Source organism: Notolabrus celidotus, chromosome 2 (genome assembly GCF_009762535.1).
Source record: "Notolabrus celidotus isolate fNotCel1 chromosome 2, fNotCel1.pri, whole genome shotgun sequence".
Classification (NCBI taxonomy): Eukaryota; Metazoa; Chordata; class Actinopteri; order Labriformes; family Labridae; genus Notolabrus; species Notolabrus celidotus.
Genome location: NC_048273.1, coordinates 12,842,941 through 12,853,718, shown reverse-complemented (window position 1 = coordinate 12,853,718; position 10,778 = coordinate 12,842,941).

Genomic DNA, 10,778 nt, shown 5'->3' with positions numbered 1-10,778 from the left:
AAGGCACAGCTTCAATTTACTAGTTGGTCTATGCTCCAAGCCTCACCTTTGGTCAGGGTGGCTGGGCTCAGCCTTAGAAATAGGGGTAGGTGCATGGACATCCGGAGGGAGCTTGAAATACAGCAGCTGCTCCTTTGCATCGAAAGGAGTCAGCTGAGGTGGTTTAGGCATCTGATGAGGATGCCTCCTGGATGGCTCCCTCTGGAGGTATACCGGGCTTGTCCACCTTGACGGAGACCTCAAGATAGACCCAGAACTCGGTGGAAGGACCACATATCCCGTATCCCCTGAGAATGCCTCGAGATACCCCAGGATGAGCTAGAGGATTGATGTTGATGGGAAGAGGGATGTCTGGGTCAGGTTGCTCAGACTGTTGCCTGCGCGACCCAATCTTGGATAAGCGGAAGAAAATGGATGGATGGATGGATGGATGATGGGTTGTTATGTCAGGAAACAATGACAGGAGAGTCATAGTTATGTCACGAAAACATTAAAATGAGGAGATGGGAACTACAAAGTACACACACAAATAGATGTGTATATAAAAGAAAAAATAAGGCACCAGACAAAATACATTATGACAACTAAACAGCAACGAACAGTAAAATACAGTCAGAGGACAGAAAAAGAGAAGTCATATTTTAAAAAGAAAGTCTCAGAAACAGAGAAAGACGTGGAAAGAGAGGAGGAGAATCACAACCAAAATGTTTCCAAACACTCAGATCTTCATTTAAGTTTCTGTTGATTTCTTCTCCCACACACTGCCAGTGAGGCTTAACGCCTGACATCACATCAACCTTTTAAATATTTAGACATTACTCAAGTTGTCCTCTTTTTCAACTTTTTCCCCCTCTGTCAGACAGAGAGAGAGACAGGAGGTATGTTTAAAAGATTAATATTCCCACAGACTTCAGTGGGTGACGGGACATAAAAGGCCAAACGCATTCAGCTGACTGATTGGGTCATTTATCCACATCACCAAGTGATATTTCTACTGCTTGATGTGTGTGTGTGTGTGTGTGTGTGTGTGTGTGTGTGTGTGTCTGTGCTTGCTTCCATTTTCCCTCCTCTCTGTGTGACTCTTTGAAGAGTGAACTCACTGTGTGATTTAGAGAGAGAGAGAGAGAGAGAGAGAGAGAGAGAGAGAGAGAGAGAGAGAGAGAGAGAGAGAGAGAGAGAGAGAGAGAGAGAGAGAGAGAGAGAGAGAGATTCAAATGAGGGAGGATCTGTTGTTAAAAAGTTACAAAAGGTGAGAAGTGAGGAGACTGTGAGAACAGCTGTGGAATTATTAATGGATATAATGAGTGCAGTGTTGATTTATAGAACATCTTCATAGTTAGTACCACAGTTAAGGGTGATGGATGTTGCAGTAAGATAGCTACTGAGCTATCCATGACTGAGTAATGTCAGTCAGAAAGTTCTGCAGAATAATCTCATAGATGTGTTTCTACAGATTGATGCTGATGGAGGAGAGACCAAAAGCCAGTTTAACTAATCACATGAACACGATGTGCAATTATTATATTATTATATTATATTATGTGCAATATGACAAAATCACACAATTTATTTATTTGATGCATCCATGCTGGTATTCTAGAAAGATTGTCTTGTCAATTAATAGTCTGGATATGTACAGCTAATATAAGGTAATCCTTAACTTGTTTTTTTAATGTGATCACCAGGAACTAAGAACCAGTTTTGACAGGAACTTATAACATAGTCATGAGTTGAAAAGGAATTAGAATTGTGATTTCAGTACCTATATTACAGTTTCTTTTCCAACAAGGTGAACTTGTTGATGAATTTAAATGAGTGTTTAATTAGTTTCTTTGTGAGCTTAGAGGAGGGTGTAGAGAAGAAGGAGTTAGTAAGCGGTTACTCAAAAGTTGTCCTTTTACATGTCACGTATTTTTAACTACTTAACATTTAGCTGATTGGGCTTCAGTGGAGGACATAACTTTTCTGGAGTGATGCACATGGTTAGACACTGGAGCTAAATTAACCCAAGCTGTTCACATTCAGTAATATTCACTGTAAACTGAACTAAACTTGTTGATTCCATAGTACCTGAATGTACTTCATGTACAATAAAGACAGCTGCGGATGAAAGGGCTTTGCAGTTCTTTGAAAGCACCTGTAATTAAAGTGGTAGAATGGACAACAAAAGTAACTCCTTCTCTTTCAAGGACTTTAACTACTTTTGCAAATGAGAAAAAGGATTTAGAATGAACAAGATGTAGTTAATTAAGCACATTTGTTTGCATTTGTACGTGTAAAATACTGTAATAGGTTGGCGACCTGTCCAGGGTGCACCATGCCTCCCGCCCGAAGTCAGCTGGGATTGGCTCCAGCCCCCCGTGACCCCAAACGGGATAAGCGGTCAAGATAATGGATGGATGGACGTGCAAAATAAACCACCAAAGGACGACAATAGATCTTTGGGTCTGAATGTATGTAGTAAACAGAGTTTTTTCATAGATGGGAATAAAACCAAAAACACCTAAGGTACTGATGATCTTCTGAGTGTTTCTCATATTTTCTGTTTTAACACACACATCCCATTGAAATTTTTTTTAAAATCTTCTCGTTGCAGTCTTTGAACTCTGAACTAAATGAGCTTGGCCAAAGTTCTGTTTTAACTCGTGGTGTCCATCTACTGTTTGTTTGACTGAATGCTGCAGTCAGTGTAAAGTAAAAGCACAGCAGCAGACACTTTGGTGAGCGAGAAACAGAACTAGAAGAAGGCTCCAAAAGAAATACAGAAGGATGTTACTAGCACAGCCCAAGGCTCTGGTTTAAACAGTTGGACTCACACTCTCCTCTTTCCCTCCATCGTCTCTCTTTCCATCAGCAACAAGTGCTCTGATGCTTATTTATTCACTTCTTTGTTGTCCTGTCTACTCAAGAGAGGAGTGTGACAGTGTCTTCTGGGACTTCATTGAACAAAGCACCATGTGTGAGACAGACCGAGACTGACAAGGGGACATTTTTATCTGTGGGACTACCTGTGTATGTGTTGCTTGTGTGGTTGTGATCTGTTTTTATTTTCTTCAGGTGGTCAATACTTTCAAGATAAACCAAGACACTCCTGGTCCTCCTCTACTCTGTCTTGGCATGAATCCTCCTCAACGACTCATGAGAGCGCATTAAACTTTGTTAGCATCATTAGCCTCAAAAGACCTGGAAAGGGAAAAACAATCTGCCGTGCTTTCTGCTGAATCTTCAGTTCCTGCAGCAGCAGCTCAGTCAGAGATAGATCAGACAAGTGTCACAGCAAAGCAGGTGAACTCAGATGCCTTCCTTTTAGCCTCTCTGTAAATCTGAAAACAGGTGCTGAGTCACAAACCTCCCAATTAAAGAGCAAAAACAGAGGAAGAAAATAACAACAAGGACTAGCAGCTAATAACAAACAGGAAACTGAGGCTGTAGTCACAAGTTAAGCCAACGTGTAAAGAGGGGATATGTTTGGAGAAGCATATCTGATTGGCTCAGGGAACTAATGAACTACCTAATGGCAAAGACAAGAAAGTGACTGACATATATATCATTTCACATCCTCCTAACTTCACATTCACGATATATTGTCAACACTAGCTATCAACAATATAAGGAGCATCACATGAAACAATCTCAAAGTGTCTTTCCCCACCAGATCAGACTTCAAACAAGTAATCTACAGTGGCAGCAATGGTTAACCTGGAACTATTGGACTTTAACAGGATACAAATAGGTTTAACCAGATTATTTTGGTATGTAGCGGTCTCAGTGCGCATTTTTAAGGCTTTTAAACATGACCAACAAACTTGTACGTTAGCTGCTCGATGACCCAAAACCAGTAGTGCCAGTCAAACTCTCAAGTCACAACTTGTGCAGCTTGCTGAGGCAGATATGACTATTTTCTTCTGGAAACCAGAAATTAAATAGAGGGAATAAACATGAAAATGGCAAAGGAGGTGAGAGAAAAGATGGATGAAATGCTAAAGCTGTGTCCTTGTTCAGAATAAAAGCAAACACATTCCTCACAGATGACCAAACAAAAGCAGACACCACAGGATTAATTAGCAAACACAATCCTTTGTTTTAAGCTTTTTTGTTTTTAGTGTGCAGAAATTTGTTCTGCAAGTAAACAGAGACGTAGAGAGAATCAGTGAGAGAGAGAGATAGCTCATTTTCAGTGGAACGGATTACTGTTATTATCAAGCTGGTTGCTTTGTATCTACAAGTTATGCATGCAGCTGTAATTGCACTTCTTGGTGTCAGAGTGATAGACTACCAAGTGAGCTGTTGTTGAAGAAAGAGAGAGGAAAGCAAGATTTTCATATTTAGAAAGATGCAACAATTCATCAGTATGCCACCAACGGAGAAAATAAAGAGACCAAATGAGAAAGTAGTGTATGTTTGTGTAGCACCTGTAAAAAGATATATATTTTGTTACATTAGTATTCAGTCATCTTCATTCACTGCTGTAGTGAATGATACACTGTATTCTGGAACTACTGTGTCCAGTTATGTTTTATTGCACTGATCAATAGGTGGCAGTGTAGACTCTTTCATAGCACAAGACGGGAAAACAAACATTCAGAAGTCCCACAAAGTAGCCGGAACCCAAGTTAAATCGGTCAGTGTCATGAATTGTGCGCTCTGTGTTATACTGTCTGCCAACCCTGCTGTGCAATAATGAAGTGCTTGTTTTCTACACCACAAATGCCGTTGCAGTCTGGATGGTGTAACATTTGTGCCTTTGTACCTTGGTAGATGGCTAAAGTTATGAGCTAAAGAATGAATGAAGTCAATGTGAAACCTCATATGTAGAAACAAATACCTAAGGTGCATTTCGACTAAGAGTTCCAGGGTCTTTTAGCCCCCAGAACTACTTTCCCTGAAACTAAAAGGCTCCTGTATCCCATATGTTGTCTGCGTTTTGACCTCAGGCTGAAGTCCTGGGTAGATTGTGCAAATCAGGCCAGTGATGTATGGAGAAAAAAAAAAAAATTGCACTATACCACCAGACCAGTAGAGGGCAGTAAAACAAAGGCGAATGCCATTCATCCCAGATGACACCATAGGAGCAGACGGACAGGCAGGTATCATTATGAGCAACACAACAGTTAGCCTGTTAGCATGTAAGAGACTCAGGTCACACTGTTTTAGATCATGCTATATTTCATCACAGATGGATCACTGAATCAACACGTGAGAGGAGATAAGCGCGAGCAGCAAAGATGTTTCAACACGGCTTTAAAATTGTTTTTAAGTCAAAAAGCCGTGGTAGAGATCAGCCGGTGTTTTGGTTTTAACCGCGACCCTGTATACTGCCGACTTTTTCAGGGGGGAGATTAACTACACCTGAACTAAATTTAGAACCTGGTTCCTCTGGTCAAGATGCACGTAGTTCAGGGGTACATCCATAGTTCCAAGGTAAAGTTCCTGCAATCGAAAAAAGCCTCTACATGTGGGTGTGCAAAGGTCTGTCAGCTGAACAATCTCCATCACTGAAATATCCTCAAATACACTGTTGCAGTGAAACAGCAAATGCAGCCTGTGCACACACAAAGATAATCACAGAAACACACTCAGAATATGACGAAACCTCCTGCTGAGCCCCAGAGCAGAGACACAAAAAGATGTGAGAAGAGAAAGAAGAGACAGCAGAGAGGTAGAGAGGGAAAACAAATGACAGTAGTAGAATAGAAAGGTACAAATCCAGATTTTACACATTCATTAACATTTTTTTGCTCTCTAAGAAGACTAAGGGGAAGAAAAAAAAGATAGATTTAAAGGGGGAAAAACCTAATGTGAAGATAACAGCTGATGTTTATTACAATGGAGAATCTTCATTGTCCCAGTACATTTAGTACACTCATTGGAAGACTTCATCCCTGACAACTTATTATTAACTTACAGATGGGACCATTGTGGTAACAGGCCAGAGTAAGCAGGCAGCTGATTGGATCTACCCAGCATCTGGGCTGTCAGCTCATAATGAACACACCTGAACACACACTCTTAATAAGGCACAGCATGTGAGACAGACAGAGCTTGACTGTTTTAGAAAGAATGACTGATTGGATGACATTTACATGGATGGAAACCTCAGTGGAACAAATGAGCATTTCCAGTGTTCCTGTCTCAGTTCAGATCGTCCTCTGGGTTTCAAAGTGAGATTACGCTGAAATGGCAGAGACTCTGTTGTGAATTGTGCTTTTCACAGCTGAAGGCTGCATTTCGGCAAACAGAGCTGCTAGCAGACCTGCTGCTCCATCAGCCATTAAGGCAGAGGCACAGCAGGAGAGGAAACAAACACACATAGCCATTACATGTCAGAGGAGTGGCACAAGTATTTAGAGGTGTGTTTGTGCCTGTGTGGGAAAGAGGAAGGATGTGAGAGTGGAAAAAAAACAACCTTTTAAGTTGTTTTTGGGGGGGATTTCCACTGTATTGCCGATGACTTACTTATATATATTCCAGATTTTGCAGGAAATAGATCCATCATATCTAAGATTGAGGCATAGGCTGCTGTTAGAGGCTGGTTGTCATCTAACTTCCTGCTTCTCAACTCAGCTAAAACAGAAATGATGGTTATCAGACCGGCAAGACTGGGTCATTTGTATGATAATTTCCTTCCGTCACTGGATGATTGTGCTATGAATTGCAGAGACAGAGTAAAGAATCTTGGTGTTGTTTTTGATCAAACTTTTTAATTTGACTTACATCAACTTCAGAAAAATCACTACGATAAGATCAACCCTGGCGTTTATTGATGCTGAGGTCTTCAACCTTACTATAGTTTAATCTAGACCGGATTATTGTAATGTCCTTGTGTCGAGTTTGCCTAAGAAGAGTTTGCGAGGTCTGCTGCAGTTGGTTCAGAATGCAGAAGCTCATCTTCTTACTGGATCATGGAAATACGAATCAATTCATCCAGGGTTGGCCTGTCTTCATTGGCTGCCTGTACAGGCCAGAGCAGATTTCAAGGTGCGACTGTTAACTTACAAAATAGTAAATGGCACTACACCTTCATTTAACTGACCTGGTGGACCCATTATGTGCCTGCAAGGGCACTTCGTTCCCAGTGGACTGGTCTTAAAATCAAAGTCATAGACCCACATGTTTACTGTTGTGTATGATTTCTGAGGTTGTCTGAACATTTCTTTGATGTCCTGCCTTACGGTGTGTTGTATATTTGTATGTTTCTATATAGTGTTTTAATATACACTATTGTCACAACATCACAACAACAGATGTCGCTACAGACCGATGAGAGTCAGCTTAAACATAAATGTAACAGTGTAAGTGAAGCTGATGTGTTTCTGTGGATGCTGCTGTGCCAAATTACTGTAATTCAGCCAAAGTACACAAAGCAAAGTGAAGAGGTAATTTGGAGCTTATTTTTTGCCATACAAACAAGTGATTTTCTCAGTTTCAAATGACCAAAACTCCAATAGTTTCAACATAATTTAGAAACAGCTCTTTCACTTCCCTCCACTTCTCTTTCTCTCTCTCTATTGATTGGTCTGCCCCCAGAGTCCCAAATCAGACTAATGCAGAGCAGTAAAAAGCAGCGACAGACACTGGAAGCCAGACACATAAAAATAAGGAATTTCAGTGTCACAGCTCCTCTGACAGTTCAGGTCAAAGGTCAAGCTTGTCAAATGAAAATGAGCCCGATTTAATTATGTCTCAGTAAAATTCCTAAAGAAATGTTCCTCCTCTATTCTCTCTGGTCTCACACAATTCTCCCCTACTAATATTTCACACTCTCTTTATATTTGGACATTTACTGTGTTTTTATTCTTTAAATAATACTTTGAAAAATCATGTTTTTGAAGAGATGTAGATTATTTTATGTTTAGTTCAGTAACTCAATGCTAGAATTAAAATATTTAATTAAATTCTGAGGACTCTTCTTCATAAATTCAGACTCATCACTGTTCCTATAAAGAAATGATATTTATTGAACCATTTGTATTTGCTTTTTTTTTCTTGTTTGGTTCGGTTCTGTTCTGGTTCTGGTTCAGTTCTGGTTCTGTTCTGGTTCAGTTCTGGTTCGATTCTGGTTGGGTTTGCTTGGGGTTGGTTCTGGTTCTGTTTGCTTGAGTTTGGTTCTGGTTCTGTTTGCATAAGTTTGGTTCTGGTTCTGTTTGCTTGAGTTTGGTTCTGGTTCCGGTTCTATTTGCTTGAGTTCAGTTCTCGGTCGGTTCTGGAAAAGTTCTGGTTCGGTTCTAGTTCGGTTCTGGTTCGGTTCTGTTCTTGTATGGTTCTGGTTCGGTTCTGGTTCAGTTCTGGTTCGGTTCTGTTTCGGTTCTGGTTTGATCTGGTTGGGTTTGCTTGGGTTTGGTTCTGGTTCTTTTTGCTTGAGTTTGGTTCTGGTTCTGTTTGTATAAGTTTGGTTCTGGTTCTGTTTGCTTGAGTTTGGTTCTGGTTCCGGTCCTGTTTGCTTGAGTTCGGTTCTGGTTCGGTTCTGGTACGGTTCTGGTTCGATTCTGACTCGGCTCTGGTTCGGTTCTTGTTCGGTTCTGGTTCGGTTCTGGTATGGTTCTGGTTCGATTCTGGTTCAGTTCTGGTTCGGTTCTGGTTCGGTTTCGGATCAATTCTGGGTCGGTTTGCTTGGGTTTGGTTCTGGTTCTGTTTGCTTGAGTTTGGTTCTGGTTCCGTTTCTGTTTGCTTGAGTTCGGTTCTGATATGGTTCTGGTACGGTTCTGGTTCGTATTTGATTCGGTTCTGGTTCGGTTCTGTTCTTGTATGGTTCTGGTTCGGTTCTGGTTCGGTTCTGGTATGGTTCTGGTTTAGTTCTGGTTCAGTTCTGGTTCGGTTCTGGTTCAGTTCTGGTTCGGTTCTGGTTCAGTTCTGGTTGGGTTTGCTTGGGTTTGGTTCTGGTTCTGTTTGCTTGAGTTTGGTTCTGGTTCTGTTTGCATGAGTTTGGTTCTGGTTCTGTTTGCTTGAGTTTGGTTCTGGTTGCGGTTTTGTTTGCTTGAGTTCGGTTCTGGTATGGTTCTGGTACGGTTCTGGTTCAGATTTGGTTCGGTTCTGGTTCTCTTCTGGTTCGGTTCTGGTATGGTTCTGGTTCGGTTCTGGTTCAGTTCTGGTTCGGTTCTGGTTCGGTTCTGGTAACCCCCATTCTAACCCTAACCTAACCCAATCCTAACCCTAACCCTAACCCTAACCTTAACCCTAAACCCTAATCCTAACCCTAACCCTAACCCTAATCCTAATCCCAACCCTAACCCTAATCCTAACCCTAATCCTAACCCAAATCCTAACCCTAATCCCAACCCTAATCCTAACCCTAATCCTAACCCTAATCCTAACCCTAACCCTAACCCTAACCCTAATCCTAACCCTAATCCTAACCCTAACCCTAACCTTAATCCTAACCCAAATCCTAACCCAAATCCTAACCCAAATCCTAACCCTAACCCTAATCACAACCCTAACCCTAATCCTAATCACAATCCTAACCCTAATCACAACCCTAACCCTAATCACAACCCTAACCCTAATCACAACCCTAACCCTAACCCTAATCACAACCCTAATCACAACCCTTACCCTAATCCTAACCCTAACCCTAATCCTAACCCTAACCCTAACCCTAATCCTAACCCTAATCCTAACCCTAATCCTAACCCTAACCCTAACCCTAATCACAACCCTAACCCTAATCACAACCCAAACCCTAATCACAACCTTAACCCTAAACCTAACCCTAATCACAACCCTAACCCTAATCACAACCCTAACCCTAATCACAACCCTAACCCTAACCCTAATCCTAACCCTAACCCTAATCCTAACCCTAATCCTAAACCTAACCCTAATCCTAATCACAACCCTAACCCTAATCTCAACCCTAACCCTAATCACAACCCTAACCCTAATCACAATCCTAACCCTAATCACAACCCTAACCCTAATCACAACCCAAACCCTAACCCCAATCACAACCTTAACCCTAATCACAACCCTAACCCTAATCCTAACCCTAACCCTAATCCTAATCACAACCCTAACCCTAATCACAACCCTAACCCTAATCACAACCCTAACCCTAATCCTAATCACAACCTTAACCCTAATCACAACCCTAACCCTAATCCTAACCCTAACCCTAATCCTAATCACAACCCTAACCCTAATCACAACCCTAACCCTAACCCTAATCCTAACCCAAATCCTAACCCTAATCCCAACCCTAATCCTAACCCTAACCCTAATCCTAACCCTAACCCTAACCCTAACCCTAATCCTAACCCTAATCCTAACCCTAACCCTAACCTTAATCCTAACCCAAATCCTAACCCAAATCCTAACCCTAACCCTAATCACAACCCTAACCCTAATCCTAATCACAATCCTAACCCTAATCACAACCCTAACCCTAATCACAACCCTAACCCTAATCACAACCCTAACCCTAACCCTAATCACAACCCTAACCCTAATCACAACCCTTACCCTAATCCTAACCCTAACCCTAATCCTAACCCTAACCCTAACCCTAATCCTAACCCTAATCCTAACCCTAATCCTAACCCAAATCCTAACCCTAACCCTAACCCTAATCACAACCCTAACCCTAATCACAACCCAAACCCTAATCACAACCTTAACCCTAAACCTAACCCTAATCACAACCCTAACCCTAATCACAACCCTAACCCTAACCCTAATCACAACCCTAACCCTAACCCTAACCCTAACCCTAATCCTAACCCTAATCCTAAACCTAACCCTAATCCTAATCACAACCCTAACCCTAATCTCAACCCTAACCC